Below are 12358 nucleotides of genomic sequence, written 5' to 3'. Positions count from 1 at the left end.
TGGGTTTTATTCCCAACTCTGCCCTGGGATCACTGTGAGGCCTTGGGCCCAGTCTGGTCATCTCTCGGTTTCTCCATACGGCCATGATGCTACTGCTCTCCCTCTGAGGATTAATTAACTACCGTCTGCATGTTGCTTGGGCGTCTAAGTGCTAAGTACTGTGTATTCACTGTCCCTCCTTCCCCACTGTGCCTTTGGCTGCTTTCTGTCCTCCTCCTCCTCTGGAAAGCCAGGGACGACAGGAGCGAGAGTCGGCTGCAGGCAGAGCTACTGCTCTGGTGCACTTGTCCTGGCTCTTCTGCCAGTGGTTTAAAAACTATTTCCCACTTCTCCTTGCAAGATTTCTCCCTCAATGGTAGAATTTGAGTCCGTTCTTTGCCTGGTGACTCCCTCTTCTCTCAGATCCACCTTCCCTGGAGTCCAACAACCTGCAGTGCTTTCTCTGGCTGTTATTTCATATCTAGTAGTGCTTGGCCCGTTAGCTTCAGCCTCTGCCACTTGAGCCAAGAAAGATTTCTCTTAGGAATAGCAGCTCCCTTGTCCTTTCCGGGGACCAGCCACTAGAGAGCAGTAACACTTAGAGAACCAGCAGAGAGCCAGCCTGGGGCAGCATGATTCCTGTGCGGCATGTAGGTTATGCTGTTAAATCACACGCTCTTAAGCGGTGTACGTGGGACATCCGGGTCTAAGCTATAACAAGGGGGTACGTGCAGTCGTCTTTCAGTCCCTAGTTTTGTGGGCGTTTCCCCAGGCCAGCCGCTAGTTGTCTGGGAGTTCATTTAAGAACCTTTTCTTTGTGGACGGAGGGTGGAGGGGTTGTAGAGGCGTTCAAAGGAAGGAAATCGGGTTAAATCCCCATTGCAGCTGAGAGACACAAGGGATGGTGCCGAAGCGGAGAAGGATGAACCGGTTCACCGTCTCGGCTGATGTTTAGGGGATGTAATACAACGCAGCGACTCAGCAGAGCAGAGGGGATGGCATGCGCTACCTGCCTGTGAGTGAGTGATGAGATCCCCAGGCTCTCAGGGCCACCTCCTTGCCTGTGCGTCTCTCACTGGTCTCTTGCACCGAGGCTGTCCAACTGCTGCGTGGGCAGCAAGTGCCTGGCTTATTTCGGCCGCGGCTTTTCATTCAGGAGCTTTTGATATGAACACAGGGGGTTGAGTAGGAGCAGCGTTAGCCCTGTGCCCTGCTTTGATTTACATCCTGCTGAAAGAAGAGTCTGCTTGAGAGGATTAAAAAATAAACACCCACGTGCCATTTCCTACCTATTCCGGAGCTGGAACATTAACCTTCAGCTAGCCTAGGGGCTGCTGGGCCCATGTATCCCGTGCTGGCGTTCGATTGCATGCTCCTTGGGGCAGGGATTGCTTTTTGTTCTCTGGGTGTGTCATTCTGTAGCTCAGTGGGGCCCTGATCGGATCCCTGCTACTGCAATACACATAATAAACGATCACTCCGAATCAGTCCCATGTCCGGATGATACCAGCTGTGTTCACAAGCACAGGAGGGGCATGTGGCAGCACTGTAGTCGAGGGCACCTGATGAATGTATCTGGTTTGTTCAGTATTACAGGGGGGTGATGTACCTGGCACATTCACCAACACTGTGAGTGCCCACTTGCCAGATATACTTCTTACCTCCTGCAGCAAAGGAGATGCACCCTTGTCAGAGGTACCTGGTACATTTTGCACCCTGGGAGATGCAGGCCTGCAATATACCCCTGGTCCGTCTGATAGCACAGGGGGTGGCATGCAGCTCGTCCAGCAGCCAGGTATCCTCCTACTTTTTATAGTCCAAGCTCATCACTGTAGCTGAGACTCACGGCCCACAGACAGCAGTTGTGTCTCTTTAAGTGGACCGATGTGCTGAGCTACTCTCGGCCAGCTGTTTCTCCTGGCAGGCCTTATAATCAACCCCCTGGTAAAACGGAGATTATCCATTTCCTCAACCCTGCTGGACCACGCAGTACCTGAGCCATCCTCATGCAATAAGTCAGCATTCATCAAGAATGGCTTTCTCAGCTTCCACATCCCAGGAGCTTCCAGAGACGAACTTTTGCACCGCGAACAAAAGGAGCTTTTGATTGTGCAGCTGAGGCCACCATGGAGTGGATGGTACCCCTCGCTTGATAGGTCGCAGGAAGATGGAAAATAGGCCCTTTAATCCCTAAGAATTTTCCACAGTTGTCTCTCCTCCCCCCCCCCCTCCCTCCCCCCCACCCCCATTTCTGTCCCATGAACTTTTAAGCTCATCCAGAAAGCTCAGCTTTTGGGTATATACATTGATCAGAGGGCAAATGAAGTCACAGCCTTGCCAGCAATGCAGGATTTCCATTGAGTTATAAGTGGAAGCAAATGGTTTAAAAGGAAATGAAATTTATAGCTCTCTCAAAGATGCATTTGGTTGCTTTGCCTCTGTCATTCCATAGAGGCAGGGAGATAAAGGCATGCTTTGCATTTGTTCCTTGTCTCGGAGCCCCGAGGCAAAGAGGAACAAACCCACCAATCACACAACTGGGATATCCAAGTTCATCCAAGATCCTGAGCCTGGCTTCATGAAAGTCAATGGCAAAATTTCCGCTGACTTACATGAGAGATCAATCTGAAGCCTTTGGGGTATTATCCAGGGACCCTCTAGTTGCTCTGCTTCACAGGGGGCTGAATGAATCTCTCTTTGTCCCATCCCTTGGAAAACCTTGCTCACTCACTGTGGCAGGGAAACCTGGGTCCAGTCCCCTGAGCAAGGGTCTGCTTCCAGTTTGCTCCTTGTTTTGTAGGACAGGCGCATGTATGCAAATAATCTGGCTGCCGGGTCCAAGACCAAAGTCTAGGCTAGCAGAGGGGAAAATAGGGAGGCAGGATTGTTAAAGAGGGAATGTGTTTGTGGGTTTCTGTGTAACTGACACTGGGTGGCAAACTGACAGAAGGCCGCCTGCTTCCCTCTTCCCTGCAAACACATGGGGCCAGATCCTCAGGTGGTGGAAATCAGCACCGCTCCATGGAAGTCAATGACGCTGATTTATACCAGCTAGGATCTGGCCTATGAGCTCACAGGTTTGAAAGCCAGAACTGGTTTTGATGTTTTCCAAAACCAAAAAGGCAGCTTCCATCGGTGGGAATTTACCTGGGGCAAATGCACGAAAGCCAAGAACCCAATACTGCAAACATTTAAGCACGTGAGCGACGTTGCTCACAGAGCAAGTCCCCTTTAACTTGATAGAGCTGCTCACACGAACAAAGTTACACATATTCTTACGTGTTTGCAGGATCAGGCCCTACATTTTTTCCTGCAGGGTAGAATCTGTCTGCCAGAAGAAACACCACGTCATCCCAACTAAAATCACAGAGAATCGCAACGATGTCTCTTCGCATCTATGAACACGCATGCCGTGAAAACGGTGGCTTACTGACTGAGAAATGTGTAATGAGCCCCTGTGGTTTATTAATTGATCTCCTCCACATGTCTTTAATGTGCCTGTAGATGCACTGAGAATAAATTACAATAAAATATCTGCTTTAAACATCTAACCAGTGTGAGAAATTCTAAAACAGGAATCGGAAAAGAAATAGAGAAGAGGCTATGCCTTAAGGTTTACCCAAGTTGATAAAGGGTTGGCCAAAACACTGGGCCTTCCACATGTGCTCTGAAAGCCAACGAAGTCCAGCCCACCAGAGAGAACAAATTCTGGTTTGGGGCCCTCCACCAAGAACCCCCAGTGCGAAATCTTGGCCCCCATTGAAACTAATGGCAAAACTCCCATTATTTTCAGTAGGGCAAGAATTTCACCTCCAGTCTCCAAGTGGTCATCAGCACCTGCACCTGCCTACAGAATGTACCCGGATGCCTCAAATGTATTTCTAGGGACTGTCAGAAAAATAAAATACATCTGTTGTGATGGTGTACTGGGAAATAGCCAGGTATCAAACCATACTGGTCTTTACCCAGTGCCTAGAAGTGCACCCAGAAGCAGACGGGGGCAAAGGTGTAGGGCATTTATGGTGACCTGCTCCACTAGGGAGATGGGCAGATGTATTGTTCGTCATGCCCTTGGCTTAATACATCTACCAGCTCTAAGCATTTATACTTCACTCATCAGTAGCCTTGAAGCGCCACAGCCAGGCCATGCTGCAACAGTGCACAGTGGCGATGTAGGCTCACGGGGTGAAAATGACTAACCATAATATGGTGACACCGTTATGCTGGGACAATGTCGGCAGAATGCGATGATGTTGACAGTGCCTCACAGGGCAGATACTAAAAATTATTGCACGGTCTTCCTGTTGGAAGATGAGATACAGGAGAGAATTCCCTAGCTGGCTGGGCAGGGGAGGTCCCTGCACAGGTGTGAACGTGGCCAGAAACCTCCAAGAGGCTATGCTAACAGAGACGTGGCACTGTCATTCTACGTTCCAGGGCCATATGTTGACTTACCAGAAGTGCTCCCTTCTGGGGCTTGTGTAATCGGACAGGACCGACCGGGGAGTCGATTGGGGAGACATGTTGTTCCTATTGACCTAAATTGCTCCTAATGAGCTGGGAAGTTCAACCAATCCCCTTGATGGAGGAAGGGGACATCTGAGGGGCTTTTTCCCAGGAAGCTCATGCGAGCTAGACGGAGGTTTGCTTATTCCAGTTCTGCCTGAGATACAAAGCCAGTATGTGGAGCCTGTTGGCTTGCTGTCTTCCCAGCTGTGTCAACAGACAAGGAAGAAAAGTGCTCTTTATTTGTGTTTAGTTTTTGAAGAGGAGGACAAGTTGTGTTGTGACACTTGCTGCTCGGGACAGGCGTAGGCTGGCGCTGGCCAGCTATCTGTATCCTTCTGGGAGCCATTTCACAATGGGGAGGTAACGGAAGGACATCCGTAAAAGTTCTCCGTGCGTTTCTTTCCCGTAACTTTATTGTGAAGAGAGATCAGAACATTGAAGGAAGACGCCTGGACTCTGCATAGGACGTTGCCTCTCTCGCCTTCCCAGCTAAACCAGGAGCTGCAATTCAATGGTATGTGAGGAGCGCACTGCACGCTACAGTCCTCTTGCTTCAGCTGGGACGGTCTTGTATCGACCCAATTTGGGTTCTTATGCTGTGGTATCTGAGGGAATGTCCATTTTTCTCCCTTGGCTAAGACAGGGTCACAGGCCGAGCCATTCTCTCTGCTCCTTCCTCTATTCTGACTGTTCCAGGGCTTCTGTCCTCCTATGGCTTCTCTTTCGGTGCATTTCTGGGGCATACATCTTAGGCTGAGAGTTCTGCAGTAATGTGGCCATCTTCCCGTGTGTTGTAAGCCATTGGCATTCTCTCTTGCAGTGTATCACTGGGGAGCTAGTAAACATGGGAAGCGCTGCTCACTTCCATGGAAGCATACTGCAACAGAGCAGGCAGTGCTAGGTGTTAGCAGTGGGGTATTTAGAGTGCCCATAGGTCACAGGGGAAGGGAAGACAGGGCGCTCATGGACCAGGTTTTAGTTAACTTTTCCAAAGCAAATTCCACTGATTTTGATAATGATTTTATCTGTAGATTACAAAGATTTCCCAGTAGATCCTTCCTACCCATTCCCTTGCAAATGTGTTACCTGTAGCTTCCATCTCTCAGACCTGTGCGAAGGGTGCCATGGGACGCAGAAGATGGAGGGAGGGTGGACTTTTACTTTAGTTCCACCTGCAGTGCCAAGCGCCACCCACAGTCCCAAGCTCCACCCACAGCTGCAAAACAGCTCAGTGTTTCACTAAAATTATGGGAAATAGTTATGCTGCCATTATGATGCGGGGAAGGATAGCTCAGTGGTTTGAACATTGGCCTCCTAAACCCAGGGTTGTGAGTTCAATCCTTGAGGGGGCCATTTAGGGATATGGGGCAAAAATCTGTCTGGGGATTGGTCCTGCTTTGAGCAGGGGGTTGGACTAGATGACCTCCTGAGGTCCCTTCTAACCCTGATATTCTGTAATTCTATGAGTCTTCAGAGCTGAAACCCCTTTAGAGATGATCAGGGTAGCTTGTACCTTTCCCAGCACTAATATTTTAGAGTGTGTGCCTGCCAACTCAAGAGAGAGCAGAGCTTTGAGTATGTCTACACTGCCAAAAAAAAGGTGTGTCCTTAACTCAGATTAGCTAATCCTGGTTAAACTAGCAGTAAAGACATAGCAGCTCAGGTTAGCAGTACAAGGATAACCAGGCTGCCCTTTTGGCTTTCGCTCTCATGCTGCTAACCCAAGTGAAAAGCCGAATTGCCCTGTCTTCACTGCTGTTTTACCCCAAGTGACTTCACCCCAGTTCTGAACACACCTTTTACTATCCTCTGACAGTGCATCAGCTCTTATTAGGAACATTTCCTTTGCAACCATCAGAACAAGACAGACTTTATTTTTCCAACATGAAAGCTCGAAATGCTGTAGAAAGTGAGGAGCCAGCAGAGAAGTGCTGATATGGCATAACCACCCCATACCGATTCAATCTATCACTGCCAGCATGAGCCAAGACACCCACCAGGAACGCTCCCTCTTTACAAACAATTGCAGGTGCAGAGAACTACTGCAGACAGCTGTAGTTTGACCCTCTAATGCATTTCCTCTTCCATGTATCTACATTACACCATATCCAGAACCGCCATCAGCTGTGAAAATAACAGGAATTGCCTTCCTACATAATGCATGTTATGCAAACACCTCCTCAGTGAGTCAAATGTCCTGATGTGCCAGTAGAAAAGAACAGACTCTAGCAAGGAAAGTCCCTTCTGGCTGCAGTAAAGAGACCCGTGTTCTGCCTCTAAGCTCTGTTACATCAGGAGAAATGGACTGGCATGCAGTTCTTCTTCACGCAGCGCACAGTCAACTTGTGGAACTCCTTACCTGAGGAGGTTGTGAAGGCTAGGACTATAACAGCATTTAAAAGAGAACTGGATAAATTCATGGTAGTTAAGTCCATTAATGGCTATTAGCCAGGATGGGTAAGGAATGGTGTCCCTAGCCTCTGTTTGTCAGAGGATGGAGATGGATGGCAGGAGAGAGATCACTTGATCATTGCCTGTTAGGTCCACTCCCTCTGGGGCACCTGGCATTGGCCACTGTCAGTAGACAGGATACTGGGCTAGATGACCTTTGGTCTGACCCGGTACGACCGTTCTTATGTTCTTATATTCCCCGAGCGACAGCCCTGTGAAATGAACTGGTACGCTTGGCATGTGTTAGACTGGTGTGCTGAGACGACTGCTTACCAAGGTGCCCAAGATTGTCTCATTGTTTCCTTGTACTCCCCCATCGGTCTGTCTCCTTCCGGTGTCTCGTCTCCTATACTTAGATAGTATTTTTTGTTGTGTGTTTGTACAGTGCCTGGCACAATGGGATCCCTGCTCCGTAACCGAGGCTCCTAGGTGTTACAGTAATAAAAAAGCAGACGTTTTACACACTGGCCACGCTACGCTCCTTGTGTCGGCAGCGAGCGTCCTCCCCAGGAGCGCTTGCACTGATTTTACTGACCGTGTGGGCACTGTGGGATGGTTTCTGAAAGGCAGCAACAGTTGATGTCAGCAATGCAGCGTCTATGCTGGCACTGCGTCAGCCTAACGACATTGACCAAAGTGCTATGCCTCTCCCAGAGGGGGAGTTAAGTCGGTGTAGTGGGCAAGTCACATCAGTGGGAGCCACATTTTAGTGTAGACGCTTACAGAGTTAGACCTAACTCCATAGTGTAGACCAGGCCTGAGCCCTAGCACCTCCTGGGACTGCTACTTCAGTGGAGCAGTTCACACATCATACCTTGCTCAGGGCTGGGGCTAGCATCACAGTCCAGCCCTAATCTTGTCAACTTTGCCCACAGGTTACTGAATTTATTATAGGGCTGTCAAGGGAAGTAGGATGGGGGGAGGGATAGCTCAGTGGTTTGAGCATTGGCCTGCTAAACCCAGGGCTGTGAGTTCAATCCTTGAGGGGGCCACTTAAGGATCTGGGGCAAAAATCAGTACTTGGTCCTGCTAGTGAAGGCAGGGGGCTGGACTCAATGACCTTTCAGGGTCCCTTCCAGTTCTAGGAGATAGGTATATCTCCATATCTTGTTATTATTATATTATCTGTCCACCCAGGTGAGGAAAATTTCTAATGAACATAGGGTCGTGTGATCTCTCTCCACTCTAAGTTATCTGAACATCATCACGGGTCAACAGTGGGGTTTCTACTCCCAACAAAAACCAGAAGGGACGCAACAAAATCTAGTGGTTAGAACAGGAGACCGTGAGTCGGGACACCTGAGGTCTCTTACCAAGTCTGCCCCTGACTGTGCACTAGGAAGCGGGTTGTGTTATCGCTGTCTCTCAGTTTCCTTGCCCATCAAATGGGAATTGGGGGCTTTTTGCAAAATGCGTTGAGCTCTGTGGATGAGCCGTACGAGGGATCGTTATTATTATGTATCACAGTCCCTCTTTACCGAGACGCCGGAGCTGACGAGGATGAGTCACACTGGAGAGGAGATAAAGCAAAGTTTCTAAGTGCTACTTTGACTCAGGCTTTTCCATGAAAAGTAGCAGATTTACGTTTGCCGTTTTCATGGGCAGCACGATAGAAATCAGCAGCTCTCTTCTGTCATTTCCCTTCTGGCGGCTGATTCCCACACATCTAGCCATTCTAATCTCCAGTCTGACAGGGAGAAATCCTTCTGCGGTGATGCGGTGGACAGCTAGGGTGCCTTGGGCAGAGGCGGGGGAATCCCTGAGCAAGGGGAAGAATTCTGTAGAAAAGTATCTTTCGTCAATTAGGTAAATATTTAGATGGCTGCTTCCTCCCCCTGCCCCCCTTCCCTGGCTGCCAGTTTGGCTCCAGTATGTTTGGAAAAGGGGATACCGCATGCATGTGGGGGCGGAGGGCGCATACTGGTGTGCGTAGGCCTATTGCCTTTGAACGTGGCTCTGGTCCTTTAGCTCAAATTGCAGTGGCTTATACCCTCAGCGCTGAAGGGTCCGGGGTCCATCCCTCCCAACAGCCTGCCTAGGTGCATTATTACATGTGCATTGCACGCATGGGGTTGTGGGCGCCCAGCGAGTGTGATTCCATGTCTCCGAGAGCCAGCGCGGACGGGTTTGGCAGGCACTCGCCTGTTGATAAACTGGTTGTTGGCAACTGGAGTGGTGGTGAGGAAAACAATAAGCAATCAGGCTGCAATTAAACTTCCTCCTAATTGTAGTGCTACATAACGCACTTCCTCTGCTTTCTAAGTTTGGTGGTGTAATTACAGCACCAGGGTTAAGACAGCATCTGTGTTCCCTCTGCGCTAAACCCTGTCTTTCAGGAATTTTTGACTTGACTGTCTAAATCCTGCGGAAACTTGGCAGCCAATAAAAGAAAAAACGATTCATTGGCTTGGCCATTGTAAAACTCTAAGGGCAGAATCCTCCTCTGTGTCTTGAGCTGTGAATCTCCAGCGTGCTTCCTGAGTGCATTCTGTGCGAGTACAACTCGCCGCAGCGTGCGTAGGTGGGAGTGCAGTGTGCCGAGCCTGAGATGCTTGAGGCGTCTTGAGAGGGGAGAGGATTTATCTTCAGAATTGGGGGGGAAATATTTAAAATGCACTTGTGTGAGAGACGACATGCCTTGGCGTGGGCGTACGTGTGTGAGTGCATGCCTTGGCGTGTGTGTATGTGTGAGAGAGGACAAGCCTTGGTATGTGTGTACGTGTGTGACTGCATGCCTTGGCGTGTGTATACATATGTGATTGTATGCTGGGGCATGTGTGTATGCATGTGAGTGCATGCCATGGCATGTGTGTATGTGTGTGAGAGAGAACAGGCCTTGGTGTGTATGTACGTGTGTGACTGCATGCCTTGGCATGTGTATGCGTGTGAGTACATGCCGTGACGTGTGTACATGTGACTTCATGCCTTGGCGTGTGTATGCATGTGAGTACATGCCGTGGCGTGTGTGTACATGTGACTGCATGCCTTGGTGTGTGTATGCGTCTGAGTACATGCGGTGGCATGTGTGTATGCATGTGAGTACATGCCGTGGCGTGTGTGTACATGTGACTGCATGACTTGGCATGTGTGAGGCACTAGCCTTGGACTTGGGAGATCTGGCTTCAAGTCGCTGCTCTGCAACCACCACCAGCTCCTTGTGGGACCTGCGGCAAGTCACTTAGGGCTTGTCTATGCAAACATATAGATCACAGCAAGCTGGGGTGTGAACGTAGCCCACACTAGCCTTCTGCGGTCTAACTGTCCATGGGCACCCAGCTTTGATCTAGTCCTCTTTGAAACAGGATCAAAGCGCTCTGATGAACTTCAATGTGCTACAGCTGGGTGCCCATGGACAGTTAGACCATGGCAGGCTAGTGAGGCCTGGGTTCACGCCCCAGTTTGCTGCGGTCTCATTGTTTGTGCAAACGAGCCCTTAGCCTCTCTGGGCCTCAGTTGCCCATCTGTACAATGGGGATAAGAGCCTTGCCTGCCTCAGAGGCGTGTGAGGATAAATTCATTAAAGATTGTGAAGTGCTCAGATACTACAGAAATAGGGGCCCTATAAGTACCTGAGGTGGGTATTGTGCACACTTCAGAGTGTGCGTGTGTCTAGTGCAAGAAAGCACAATTATAGAACTCCACGTACTATTTTCCAAGAGGGTTTTCTTCAGCTACCAAGCCTAATCCACAGGTTACGTCTACACTATGAGCTAGGGATGTGATTCGCTGGCTTCACGAACCCGTACGCACGGTCGCTCTCAGTGAGCTAGAGTGAGTCTAGCAGTGTAGCGCAGGGAGCAGCAGAGACGAGGCTCGGCCATGCCAAGTATGTACCCATCAATTTCAGGCGGGTTTGTACTCGGCAGGGCTCAGCCGTGCTGCCGCTACCTGTTCTACCGCAGCTATTCGTGCTCGTGCTCACTCTCACCCAGCTAGTGTGAGTCCGTGTGCACGAGCTCAGGAATCACACCCCAGCTCGCACTGGAGACGTACCCTCTAATACGTTTGCAAAAGGTGTTTAAGTGCACATCTCCCCCCAGCCGTAATTAATACTCCACCCTTCTGCGGAGGGAGCGCTTCGTTAGCAATAGCCCACGAGCCCTGGGAGCTTGATCAGCATTATCCTCTTTTGACAGCTGGAGAAAAGCGAAGCACTGGTAGTGGAAGGCCTTGATTTTACAAGACCAAGAAGCCCAGGGGCTGTGCAGTTACCACAGTTGTGTGTGCGAGTGGCCAGTTAGGGAATGCTGTGCTGCAGTCCGTGTGGGTAAAAGCAGCACGTGTAGACGTATCTGAGCTAGCTCTGAGCTAGCTAGCTTGGGTACCGCCATCGGTAAAGCTGTGGCAGTACAGGGCTTCCAAAGCCCACCTGGGACCCTGGCAATAACTCGGGCCGCTAGTCCGTGCCGAAGCCTTTGCTGCCATGGGTGCTGTGGTATTGGTACGCGAGCGAGCGGGATGAAAGCTAGCTCAGGGATGTCTACACGTGCTGCAATTACACCTCCTTAATGCAGTGTAACAAATGACATGCACACTGTCTGGGCCTGGCACTGTGGTAGTTTAACCCAAGAAAGAAGGACTTTACCTCTTGAGCTAAAGGTGCTGTCCCGTAAGTGGTATTAATAATATGTCCTTTATCCTCTGTGGGGCCAGCCCCTAATGGAGAATGACACTGACTCCCTGTCTGTCTTTCCCCCTCCTCGTCCACGCCAAATACATCAGATTTGACCTTCTCTGATTTTGGCCGTTTGTGTTCTAGTCTGACTGTGACTGAAATGTGGATATATATGTTTTGGGGGGAGGGGTTGTTTGTTAATTCGTTAACTATCAGCTGGAAAGTCGTTAAGCTTTAGAAGTGAAACGATGATTTCTCTAACCTCGAGCTAGAGGCAGGGAGAAAAGTTTGCTGCCTTTCGAAATCTGTTTAAAAATGCATCTGCTTTGGTTGATCTCTGTAATTCTGGATTTAGAAACATGTGGAGAGGAAGATTAAAGGGTGGTGGATGTAGAGGTTAGAGCGAGAGATTGGGTGTCAGGACGCTTGAGTTCTATTTCTGACGCTGCAACTGACACACTGTGTGAGTGAGTCGCCTAATCTCTGTCTGCCCCAGTTCTCCCCGATAATACTTTCTTCTCTTGGGAGTTGAAAAGGTTAATTGAGTTAGGTCTTTGAAGTCCTCCTGACCGCTTGCGCTAGCTGGCTATTCAGGGTCGCTGGTGAGGGGCTGTGCACACTTGTTTGTTATGGTAGCACTGCCCGCAGAGGGCTGGCCGTACAAGCTTCTTTGTTATTGCACAGCTGTTTTGCGGGAGCGAGGCAGGAGAGCGAGAAGCCCATTGAATTTCTTATTGTAGGGTTGGTCATGAGTGCCCCTCCTGCTGTTTGTTTGTTTACACAGAAGAGCATTGGAAGCATTTC

Source organism: Trachemys scripta, chromosome 13, assembly GCF_013100865.1.
Source record: "Trachemys scripta elegans isolate TJP31775 chromosome 13, CAS_Tse_1.0, whole genome shotgun sequence".
Classification (NCBI taxonomy): domain Eukaryota; kingdom Metazoa; phylum Chordata; order Testudines; family Emydidae; genus Trachemys; species Trachemys scripta.
Note: the sequence above shows the minus strand (reverse complement) of the source record.